This window comes from Typopeltis vanoorti, chromosome 5 (assembly GCF_054136105.1).
Source record: "Typopeltis vanoorti isolate ZY-2024b chromosome 5, IOZ_Tvanoo_1.0, whole genome shotgun sequence".
Classification (NCBI taxonomy): Eukaryota; Metazoa; Arthropoda; class Arachnida; order Uropygi; family Thelyphonidae; genus Typopeltis; species Typopeltis vanoorti.
The window spans coordinates 14,732,171-14,744,904 of NC_143553.1; the positions used below are offsets into that span (position 1 = coordinate 14,732,171).

Consider the following 12,734-nt stretch of genomic DNA (forward strand, 5'->3'; position numbering starts at 1 on the left):
TATTTGTGCCTATGGTCCAACAGAAGGTTCTACTAAGGTAGAAGTGGAGAAATTTTTTGATGCTTTAGAAAAAGCAACTGACACAATGAAAAAGAAAAAGTTGGTCCTTGTTGGGGATCTAAATAGCAGAGTAGGAAATGAAATTTGGAGAAAAGAGCAAAACTAATAATAATGGCAAATACCTGTTGGATATCTGCTCAGGACATGGACTTTTTATTACTATCACCATGTTCCAACATAAAAATGTGAACAAATTCACATGAAGAGAAGAGGCAAGGAATAAGAAAAGTCGCATTGACTAGGTCATTGTTGATAGTCATGTTTTCTCCCTGGTGCAGGACACCAGAGTGTACAGAGGATTTGAAATTGAAAGTGATCACTATTTAGTCTTGAGCAGGATAAAATTGAATTTCATATTGAAAAGAATGACATGTAAGAAAGTTTTAAAGCTAATAAAAGTTGAGCAGCTGTCAGATGTGAACTGTAGACTAAAATACACAAACATGATTGAAGAAAAATTGAAAAATTTGAGAACAGAAACCAAACCTTGGAGATTCAGTGGCAAGCCTTGAAGAAAACCCTGATTGATTCAGCTAGAGAGGCATGTGGTGAAGTTGTCTGCAAGGATAGAAAAATTAGAATTCCATGCTGGACACAGGAAGTTAAAGAGGCAGTGAAGGAAAAGAAGAACGCATATCAAAAGTTCCAGGCAAATAAGTCAGCTTGTGCTCTTAGAGAATACAGAGACAAATGTAAGAAAGCAAAACACTGTGTAAAACTAGCTAAACAAAAGTCATGGGAGGACTTTGGCAAGAACATACAAAATAAATATCAAGAAGGTGGTAAGATATTCTGGAGGTTGTTGAAGAAGCTTAGGAATGGAGGAAAGAGTGCTGTAAAAGGAGTTAGATATGATAAAGGTGACATGAACACCTTGAAGTAAGGAGTAATTACTTTGAAAAATTGCTAAATGAAACAAGCAGTGATAGCACAGTGATAAAAAAACACTGAATAGGCATACAGTCAGTTATATATATCCATACTTGAAGTAGAAAAAGCCATTAAAGGCTTGAAATGTGGAAAGGCAGCAGAGTAGATGATATTTGACCAGAAATGCTGAAGTATGGTGGTATAAAAGACTTACAGTGGCTGCACTACATAGTTTAGAAAGCCTGGACAGAGGGGCAAATTCCCGATGATTGGAGTAGAGCTCTAATAGTGCCCATATATAAAAAGGGAAAGAAAACTGAATGTGAGAATTACAGAGGTATTTCCCTACTGAGTGTTCCTGGTAAGATTTATGCTAGTATACTTTAGGAACGGTTGAGAAGAATTGTGGAAGAAAAGTTGGTGAAGAACAAGCTGGATTCAGGCCAAATAGAGGCTGTCAGGATCAGATCTTCACTTTACGACAAATAGTTGAGAAATCATGGGAATATAACAAAGATCTGTATTTAAGTTTTGTCGATCTGGAAAAAGCATATGACAAGGTGCCAAGAGAGAAGCCATTCAATACGCTACAGTTATATGGTGTCAATGGGGCATTATATCAAGCAATACTTAGTCTTTATTTGAGTTGTAAGTCAGCAGTTAGAATTGAAGGAAGTACAGGAAGGTGGTTTAATGTTAAATCTGGTGTCAGACAAGGATATACATTATCCCCTCTGTTATCCATCATCTGTATGGATCACATTATGAAGGAAAGCGTTATTAAACCTGATATCAAAATTAGAGATATTAATCTTAGCTCTTTGCTATATGTGGATGATTTTATACTTCTAAATAAATCCGCTACAAGTCTGCAAGATTCCCTGACTAAATTGAATAACTGTTGTAATAGATATGGTATGAAGGTCAGCAATAAAAAGACAAAGACAACGAAAATAGGTAGAATTGTTGAAAATGTCAACTGTGTTGTGAACGGGGAACCTGTGGAACAAGTTAAACATTTCAGCTACTTAATCACAATTTTTAGTGAAGATGGTAAATTAAATATGGAAATAGACAACAGAATCAACAAAGCTGGTATGGTAGGAAGTCAATTGAATAAGAAAGAAATTAGCCAGAACACTAAATTAGCTGTATACAAGACAGTGTTCAAACCAGTTTTAACTTATGGATCTGAGAGCTGGGTCAGAAGTAAAACACTTGACCAAACATTAGAGACTACAGATATGAGAGTCCTGAGAAAGATTAGAGGCGTGAGCAGATGGCATCAATGGCAATATCATATTAAAAAACGAGGATATTAGGAAAGAACTTGACATTGTCAGCATCCACGAATGTGTTAGCAGAGCTAATCTCAGGTGGTATGGTTACTTAAATGGAATGGGCGAGGAAAGATTAGCAAAACAAGTGTTCTCTGCCAGGTTGGCAGGAAAATGACCCAGAGGAAGACCAAGATATAGGTGAATTGATACGTTACAAAGTGCCTTAGATCATAGAAATATAAGATCTGATAATGTTGGAGTCTTGACAAGTAACAGACTGATTTGGAGGAAAATTGTAGAAAAGAAGTTAGTAATGATGTAAATTTTTTATGTAGTACTATCATATCCTGTACACCCCTTGAGGATACATGTCAGGAATTTGATGATGATGACCATACTGGTCACTCTCCTGGCCTGCATCTTATATTCTTTGAGTATCTGCCATCCATATTGTTTGTCATCCACTTTACACCAGTTTGTGTCTGCTTCTTCACTCATGGAATACAGCTTACTATTGCTGCTAACAAATATCCTTTCACAATATTCCAAGCACTAATGATATCCTAGCCTTCCAATTCTGCCCTCCATCGAACTTCCCCTAGTTGATACCTAAGACTATTATAATCATCTGTCTTATTTTTCCACATACGTTCCCTTTTCTTTGATACACCTGCATGTCTATTCATCTTCCAAGTCAAAACCACATGGTCACTCTCTCCATCTGGTGGGAGAGATGTCATCTCACTCACATATTATCAGCTCTTCTGACACTATGACCAAATACAAAACTCTTGAACCTCTTGTTCCCTCTATTTCATTTGCCTAAGACATTTGTCCCTCAAGAATTCTAGAAATTCCATCCCGTTATTACTACATGCATTTTCCTCTTCCCAGCTTACACTGTTGTAGTTAAAATCTCCCATAACAATCATTCTTCTTGCACTTCCCAAGCTCAACTGCCTAAACATCTCCTTCTACCCATCCTCTGTGCTCCCTGGTTTATAGCAACACCCCACTAAATATCCTGTCTTGGCCTCTTCTACCTCACACCATATGCCTTCAAAACCGTTAATGTCACTGCTTTCCAAAGCCTCCACTCTTAGAGGACATAAGTCATCACTTATTATAAGCACTACTCCACCACCACCACGTTTTCCTTTCCTATGCTGACAAAAAATGCTGTGCCCTGCCAGTTCAATTCCTGTTATTACGTGTATATCATCCTTCGTCAACCATGTCTCAGTGATGTGATCCCAATAATCTTTGGCCAGGCTGACTCTATCAGCGCCACCAATTCATCTCCTTTATTTTGGATACTCCTGGCATTAGTATAAAGCATAAAAATTTCTTTGCTTCTATACCTATTATTGTACCCTCTTGATCCCACTGGACTCAGTATTATCTGATGTTGTTCCTCCTTCCCCAAAGCACCCAGTCCCACAAAAGGCCACCCCTGCTACCATCCACCCTGAATTCTAGTTTCCCTGCATTGATACACTGACTCGTTCAGAAAACAGCAATATCTCCAGATGCCTTTGTCCTTCCTCATTCAAATGAAAGCGGTCTCTTGCATACAGTTCCCCTCTGTCCTCAAAGCATCCATATATTCTGATCCTCTCTTCTGATACATTCTGGCTATTATGCTATTCTGTATTACTGCTCTTCTGCTCAACTCGTCACTATCATACATGGGCAACACACACACAATCTTGCCTCTCTGTGTTTTCTTTTGCACAATCTGAAGCAAGAATCTCAGATCTCTCGCTGCCTGATTTACATTGCCTCTCAAGTCATTCGTGCCCACCATCACAATCATTTCATCCATGCTTTCAGCCCTCTTAATTGCCATAGCCACATTTTCTCTCATCCCTCCAGGCAAACCCACCTCTGGCATCCTGTCTTGCACACCTGAGATCATCGAGTCTCCATACATCACACCTCTAACGATTCTGTTCCTTGTTTACTCACCTGCATCCCTCACTCTCACTCTCCTCTAACCCGTTCCTCTGTTCCTCTACTTACCTGCTGTCCTGGCATCACTCTATCCCTGGTTCCAGTACTCCTTCACATTTCCTCTCTCTGACTGTTTCCATTCTCCCCTCCTCTGTCATTCCCATAACTCTCTCTCACTCCCTCTCTCTTCTAACTGTTTATACTCTCATCTTCTATCATTCCCAAGCCTCTCTCTCATTCCCTCTCTCCTACTGCTTCTATTCTCTCCTCTTTTATCATTCCCAAAACTTTGTCTCACTCCTACTCTGAATCGCCTTGCATTCATCTCTTGCATTCTCCTAATCTCATCTTTCATATTTCTCATCTCGTTCATAACACATTCCACCTCCTCTTTCAGCTCATCTATCCCTCTCTGCAAGTTAGTCACTCTTACTCGCCATTCATTTACCCAATCAAAACCACCTCTGAAAATTTCACAGTCATTCAAGCCTTCCACACTCCCGACTCTTATTTTGTCATTCATATTTCGCTTATCATTCTCTCCTATCACACTACTAGTCTCCCGATATTCATTTCCCATCCCTGAAGTAACTAGGTCAGTTATCGAAATATCTAATTCATTGATTTCCTCCCACTGCCTGCCTGCAATTTGCGCATATACGCACTCCCCTTCTCTCACCCGCCACATATCCAACTCCCGTGAAGCAGACATGCTGCAAACACTGCATGCCACAAAGTCCTTTATTATGTTACATATAATAGAGTTCTTAAATGACAGAGGACTTGATGACAAGCCATTTGTGATTGCAGCTGCATCTGCCATCATTCCTTACTGCCAAGTAACTACTAAACTAATTGCTAAAAATATGCTTATATTTATATAAATATACTAGGGGTGCTCTGCCCCTGATGCCTACGGCACCCAAACCCCCGAGTTCCGGACTGGTAGCTGGTATGCTGGTTCTCCTTGAATGAAAGGAGGTTCTGCCCATCCCCTGCCGTCCAACCCCCCCCCCCCCCCCGTGTTCCAGACTGGTAGGCCGGTTCTCCTTGAATTCTGATGACTCAAATTTTGAAGACTCGAAGGGGCTGGGTCTGCCCCCTGAGTTCCGGACTGGTAGGCTGGTTCTCCTTAAATTCCATTTAAGGAGAACCAGCCTACTAATTCCGATGACGCGAATTTTGAAGACCCAAAAAGGGGGGAGGAGTCCCCCCCCCAAGTTTTGGACTGGTAGGCCGGTTCTCCTTGAATTCTGATGACTCGAATTTTGAAGATTCGGAAGGGGGGGGGGGGTTCTTCCCCCTGAGTTCCGGACTGGTAGGCCGGTTCTCCTTGAATTTTGATGCCTCAAATTTTGAAGACTCAAAAGGGGGTCTGCTCCCACCCCCTTGCGCCTATAGTGCCCAATCCCCCGAGTTCCAGGCTGGTAAGCTGGTTATGCTAATTTCAGTAATGAATACTGAAACGCATTGTTATTTTCATTGTTTGATTTGTAGGATGTAGGTTTTCATTGTTTAAAAGCCTACATCCGTTTCAAAGCTGACGTCACATCCGTTTCCAATTTCAGCTTATTATTTTATGGTATAGAGTAGATATATATATATAAACACTATATTCAACTATACTATATATCGAAAACGTATCTCCTCTTCCACTGCAAATGCTGCCGACTGTGACCTTGCCTTCTCGGTAACCCAAAAATAACACACTATATAACAACAAAACTCCAAAAGCAGAACCACTAAAGAACACTTGTGTTACTGAAAAAAAAAAACATAGCACAATTCACAAAAGAAATCACACTATACACCATTTAAAAAACACTTTTTTTTTACCACAGTTCAAATTACCTGCTGGGTGCTTCAGCGACCCTTTATCACTGTAGTTATCATGTAATTTTGTTGTTTTATAAAAATAACTATCCTAGTATAAATAATTAAAGTAAGTAACAAAATGTTGTTGCAAAACTATTTATTAATATATGGAAATATATCAGAAAATATCAAACAACACAATTTTATAAAAATCACAATAAAATCATGAACATTAGTCACAAAGTTGTAGGATGCAAATATTATAATAAGCATAACTCTGTACTGCCTTATTGGAGCTGCCTCTTTCTTACACCAATATATTCAGAGGTTTGTTTTACAATACATTGCCAACTATAACTCAATTTTTGACCAATAATGAAATTGCCACTTTTCTGCAGCAATGTCTTCAGCAATAATGCTAAATTTCTCCACAAGCATGGTTTGAGAACTCAGGTCTCCAATAGACTGGTTTGTATATCTGCAGGCCATCTCTGGAAGTCAAAGTGTTGGAAAATTGGTTAGGAACAGAATACAGGATTGGGATATAAGATTATTGTTGGAAGTTTTTCCACTTGGTTATACAGTACCCAGAATGGTTTCGACCTTTATTGTGGTCTCATCAGTGAAGTCTCATCACCTCTGGGTCTGGCTCCCACTGATGACACCTCAATAAAAGTCAAAACCGGTCTGGGTAGTGACCTTTCCCATAATGCATGGCATTATACATGTCTGTAAGGATATGTGCTTTGCATTATGGGCTACTAAGGCAAGTGATGTTTAATCACTAGCTTCTATATACGAGTTGCCCAGTCCCAAAAATACTTCAGGTGCAAACTTCGTTTGTTTACACTTGAATGAAAGATTAAACCAAGCATATAATTTCATGGCATCTTTAATTTATGCACATAAAATTACATATGTGGATATGTGAATGGCAGGGTCTTGTTTCAGCAACCTGGTTAAGATTTATGATAACATGACCAATGGATTATTTGAGGGAGATTCATATACAGTGATTTCTTGGACTTTGCAAAGGCATTTGGTAGATTACCACATGACAGACTGGTGTATAAGCTGCAGATCAGATAACAGATTGGCTTTCTGAAAGATACCAGCAAGTTATGTATGATGGAGCAATGTCTCAGAAAACGAAGGTGACCAGTGGCATGCCTCAAGACTCTGTTCTTGGGCACTACCGTTTAACTTTCTTGTTAATAATATTTCATGTGGATTGACAGGGGACTTTCTAATGTTTGCTGATGATGCAAAGTTAGGTGGAATTAGGAGGAGTATTGCTGATGTTAATTCTTCTGTACAGGAAGTTGAATAGACTTTTAGCTTGGACAGATGAGTGGGGTTTAAGTTTTGATATTAATAAATACAAGGTATTAAACTTTGGGGTACAGAAATATAAGACTACAAACTGTATAGGTGGAGCTGCACTTCAGGAAGTGGATGAAATTTGGGATCTTGGGCTGATGGTAGACAGTGGACTTAAGTTCCAAGGGCACATTGCAAGTGTTGCAAAGACTACACATCATATTTCTGCTATGATAAAAAGTACATTGAAGTGTGGGGATAAGGAAGTGGAGGTGCCTCTATATAATTGCATTCGTCTGACCACATATGGACTATTATGATCAGATTTGGTTGACTGGTTTTCATTGTGATGTGGAAACACTAAAGAGGGTCAAAAGACAAGTGACATCAGGACTCTGTAGTGATGGTTGTGAAGAGCCTTTGAGAGAATGTGAATTAGATTCGGTTGGTGGCTAGGAGGAAAAAAAAACACGATACGATAGAGACCTTAAAGTTAGTTAAGGGATTCCACCAGATTAACACAGAAGGAATTATAAAAAGAGTGGATGTTAAGATCTGAAGAATGAGAGGCCATCTCTGGAAGCTATATAAAGATGTGGTAAAGTAGGGTGTGAGGAGCAGATTTTTTTTTTTTTACATAGAGAGTTGTTTGTGAGTGGAATGCAGGGAGTGTGAATAACTTCAATGTTCATAATGATAGACAGGTTGCTGGTTGAGTGGGCCTCCTATGATAAGTCTATTGACTCCGTGGAGATTACTGAAATAGTAATAATCATAAATAATAACAATAATACTTGATTATTAGTGCCTGTGTAACATGACAAGTTCCTTCTACTCTGTGCATGTTATTCAGAGTGATGATCTAGAATAATATCAGCAGCTAAATTAATATCGTATTTATTTCTTTTTGTAGTGTTGTGTTTAATAACAAGGAACCTAGGATGGATAGTTTTGCAGATGAATTTAAATCTATCTGCATGTCTGAAAATTTCCTTGCAGCATTATGTTTTTTTTTTTTTTTTTTAGTGTTTGATTCCCATATTTTTAAGAATCTTTTTAATTACAGGCTCTTGCTTAAGTGACGTCTTATGAATGTTCTTAAATGTAATTTTTTTTACAAAAAAAAAAGTATTGATTAGTACTTTTTTTTTTAAAGTACTGAAAGCTTCTTTAATTAATAATAAAAAAAGTGCAAAAATCAAAATGTAAGCAAACATGATTTACAACATAAAAGTAAACAATTAAATGTATCAAAAATAGCATGCAAATGAAAATGAAATTATGTTTAACCTCTTCACTGCTGAGAAATTAGAAGCTGGCCATCTCCTCGTGACCTAGTTTCTTTTAGAATTTAAATTTAAAAAAGAGACGTAAATCTTTAGGCTCTTTGTTTTCAATTTGAGATTAATCAAACCGTGACACATAAATTATATTTTATTGTAAATCCATTCAGTATTTTTTATATAATGCTGAACATTCTGTACAACCTCCTATATCCTTTCAAAATTTAGCCATTGTATGATATTTTTCAAAACTGTGTTTACACCACATCATTTTTCACACATATTTGTTCTTCCTCAGCCCTTTTTTTTTCTTTTCTCCTCTTAAAATGTGGTGTGTTGTGTTTAAACATACCTAGTAATACCTAGTGAATTCTTATTTTATTTTAAATAAGTGTGGGGGGGAGGAAGAACCAGGGGTGAGAAGTTACTTCCTTTCAATCTGAGGGATTGGCCACCAGGTGATGCACATCACATTTTAGTGGTTACTCTTGCTGTATGGAAGTTTCTCTTATGAGAATAAGCTGAAAATCTGTATGTAAGTATTCAGAATTACAATGTGCAGGGGATAGAAACAGAACTGTACATACAGCTTCAATCCTTTATGCAAGCATTCTGCAGAACTGTCAACTATTCCCTTGTCTCTCAACTGCTCATGTTATTCTTTTTATTATTGATATTGCTTTCTTGACTTGCATGGAATCACAAGACTTAACATGGGAGATCAATGCTAGTTAGTTAACAAAAAGTCTATCGTACCACTCTTTAAACTCATTCACTGTTTGAATTTTCTACCCTTTTAGGCAATGCACTCCACAGTCTTACGATTCTTCATGCAAAAAAATTTGCTTTTTAGCATTCTATTTACTACCTTTTACAACTTCTGGGATGGTTATTCCCTTGCACTGTTTTTCCTCTTATTCATCATCATCAAATTCCTGCCATGTACCCTCAAGGGGTGTACAGGATATGATAGTACTACATGAAAAATTTACATCATTACTAACTTCCTATATACAATTTTCTCCAAATCAGTCTGTTACTTGTCAAGACTCCAACATTATCAGACCTTATATTTCTATCATCTAAGGCACGTTGTACTATATCAGTCCATCTTTATCTTAGTCTTCCTTTGGGTCGTTTCCCTGCCAACTTGACGGAGAACATTTCTTTTGCTAATCTTTCCTCGCCCATTCTGTTTAAGTGACCATACCAACTGCGATTAGCTCTGCTAACGCATTCCTGGATGCTGACAATGTCAAGTTCTTTCCTAATATCCTTGTTTTTAATATGATATTGTCATTGATGTCATCTGTTCATGCCTCTAATCTTTCTCAGGACTCTCATATTTGCGGTGTCTAGTCTTTGGTCAAGTGTTTTACTTCTGACCCAACTCTCAAATCCATAAGTAAAACTGGTTTGAACACTGTCTTTTATACAGCTAATTTAGTGTTCTGACTAATTTCTTTCTTATTCCATATGAATTTATTCAATTGACTTCTTACCACACCAGCTTTGTTGATTCTGTTGTCTATTTCCATATTTAATTTACCATCTTCACTAAAAATTGTGATTAAGTAGCTGAAATGTTTAACTTGTTCCACAGGTTCCCCGTTCACAACACAGTTGACATTTTCAACAATTCTACCTATTTTCGTTGTCTTTGTCTTTTTATTGCTGACCTTCATACCATATCTATTACAACAGTTATTCAATTTAGTCAGGGAATCTTGCAGACTTGTAGCGGATTTATTTAGAAGTATAACATCGTCCACATAAAGCAAAGAGCTAAGATTAATATCTCTAATTTTGATATCAGGTTTAATAACACTTTCCTTCATAATGTGATCCATACACATGATGGATAATAGAGGGGATAATGTATATCCTTATCTGACACCAGATTTAACATTAAACCACCTTCCTGTACTTCCTTCAATTCTAACTCCTGACTTATAACTCAAATAAAGACTAAGTATTGCTTGATATAATGCCCCATTGACACCATATAACTGTAGCGTATTGAATGGCTTCTCTCTTGGCACCTTGTCATATGCCTTTTCCAGATCGACAAAACTTAAATACAGATCTTTGTTATATTCCCATGATTTCTCAACTATTTGTCGTAAAGTGAAGATCTGATCCTGACAGCCTCTACTTGGCCTGAATCCAGCTTGTTCTTCATCAAGCTTTTCTTCCACCATTTTTCTCAACCATTTCTCAAGTATACTAGTATAAATCTTACCAGGAACACTCAGTAGGGAAATACCTATGTAATTCTCACATTCAGTTTTATTTCTCTTTTTATATATGGGTACTATGAGAGCTCTACTCCAATTCGGGAATTCGTCCCTCTGTTCATACCTTCTGAGCTATGCAGTGCAGCCAATGTAACACTTTTATACCACCATACTATAGCATTTCTGGTCGAATATCATCTACTCCTGTTGCCTTTCCTCATTTCAAGCCTTTGATGGCTTTTTCTACTTCAAGTATGGATATGTATTCCTGACTGTATGCCTGTTAAGTGTTTTTTACAACTGTGCTATCACTGCTTGTTTCATTTTGCAATTTTTCGAAGTAATTACTCCATACTTCAAGGATATCTTTTTCTCCCGTTTTCATGTCACCTTTATCATCTCTAACTCCTTTTACAGCACTCTTTCCTCCATTCTAAGCTTCTTTAACAACCTCCAGAATATCTTATCACCTTCTTGATATTTATTTTGTATGTTCTTGCCAAAGTCCTCCCATGACTTTTGTTTAGCTAGTTTTACACAGTGTTTTGCTTTCTTACATTTGTTTCTGTATTCTCTAAGAGCAAAAGTTGACTTATTTGCCAGGAACTTTTGATATGCTTTCTTCTTTTCCTTCACTGCCTCTTTAACTTTCTGTGTCCACCTGGAGTTCTGATTTTTCTATCCATGCAGACTACCTCACCAAATGCCTCTCTGGTTGAATCAATGAGGGTTTTCTTTAAGGCTTGCCACTGAATCTCCAAGGTTTGGTTCCTGTTCTCAAATGTTTTAATTTTTTCTTCAATCATGTTTGTGTATTTTAGTCTACAGTTCACATCTGAGAGCTGCTCAACTTTTATTAGCTTAAAAACTTTCTTACATGCCATTCTTTTCAATATGAAATTCAATTTTATCCTGCTCAAGACTAAATAGTGATCACTTTCAATTTCAAATTCTTTGTACACTCTGGTGTCCTGCACCAGGGAGAAAACATGACTATCAACAATGACCTAGTCAATGAGATTTTTCTTATTCTTTGCCTCTTCTCTTCATGTGAATTTGTTCTCATTTTTATGTTGGAACATGGTGATAGTAATAACCAGTCCATGTCCTGAGCAGATATCCAACATGTATTTGCCATTATTATTAGTTTTGCTCTTTTCTCCAAATTTTCCCAAAATATTTTTGTATGCCTGACAATTACAATTGTCAGGCATACAGTGATTGTCACTGTATGCCTGACCTACTCTGCTATTTAGATCCCCAACAAGGACCAACTTTTCCATTTTCATTGTGTCAGTAGCTTTCTCCTGAACCTGAAAAAATTTTTCCACTTCTACCTTAGTAGAGCCTTCTGTGGGACCATAGACACAAATAAGTCTCATTATCCAGTTTCCCATTCTGATATTTGCCAATATCACCTCTACTTGAGCCTGCCTGCCATTTAAGAAGATTAACCTCATATTTAGTGTTGAATACCATGGCTACTCCTTCTTTTCCTTGATTGTCATTGGCTGAATATAACATTTTGCATTTATTGCTAAGTAAGATCTCAGTTTTTGTCATTTTTGTTTCAGTCATCCCTATTATGTTGATCTGGTACTTATCTAATGCCTCAGCTAGCTCCATTTCTTTGCCATTCAAACTTATGGTACTTATGTTGATAAATAATAATCTTCAACTCTGGTGATATTGAGTTGCGGTGTGTTTTAGGGTTTGTTAAAGTAGCTGACTTTTTGTTGTTCACCCTGGTTCCCTGGCAAAAACAACGGATGGCCTTGTTTAACCAGGTGAACCCCCAGCCGGCATGAAATTTTGTGATGTTGTACCATCATTTTGTATTTTGGTTTAAGCCAATAAAAATACAATTTGGTCGGCTAAATCCCAAATTGCCAGCCCATCCTCGTTCATTCAGTATC

The 12,734-nt window shown here is 37.5% G+C and overlaps 1 protein-coding gene across 4 annotated transcripts in view; it reads right to left on the reverse strand.

The window, feature by feature from the left end:
- LOC150106232 (voltage-dependent calcium channel subunit alpha-2/delta-3-like) overlaps positions 1 to 12,734 on the reverse strand; it is a 2,133,114-nt gene that overhangs the window by 1,282,558 nt on the left and 837,822 nt on the right. The window lies entirely within an intron of this gene.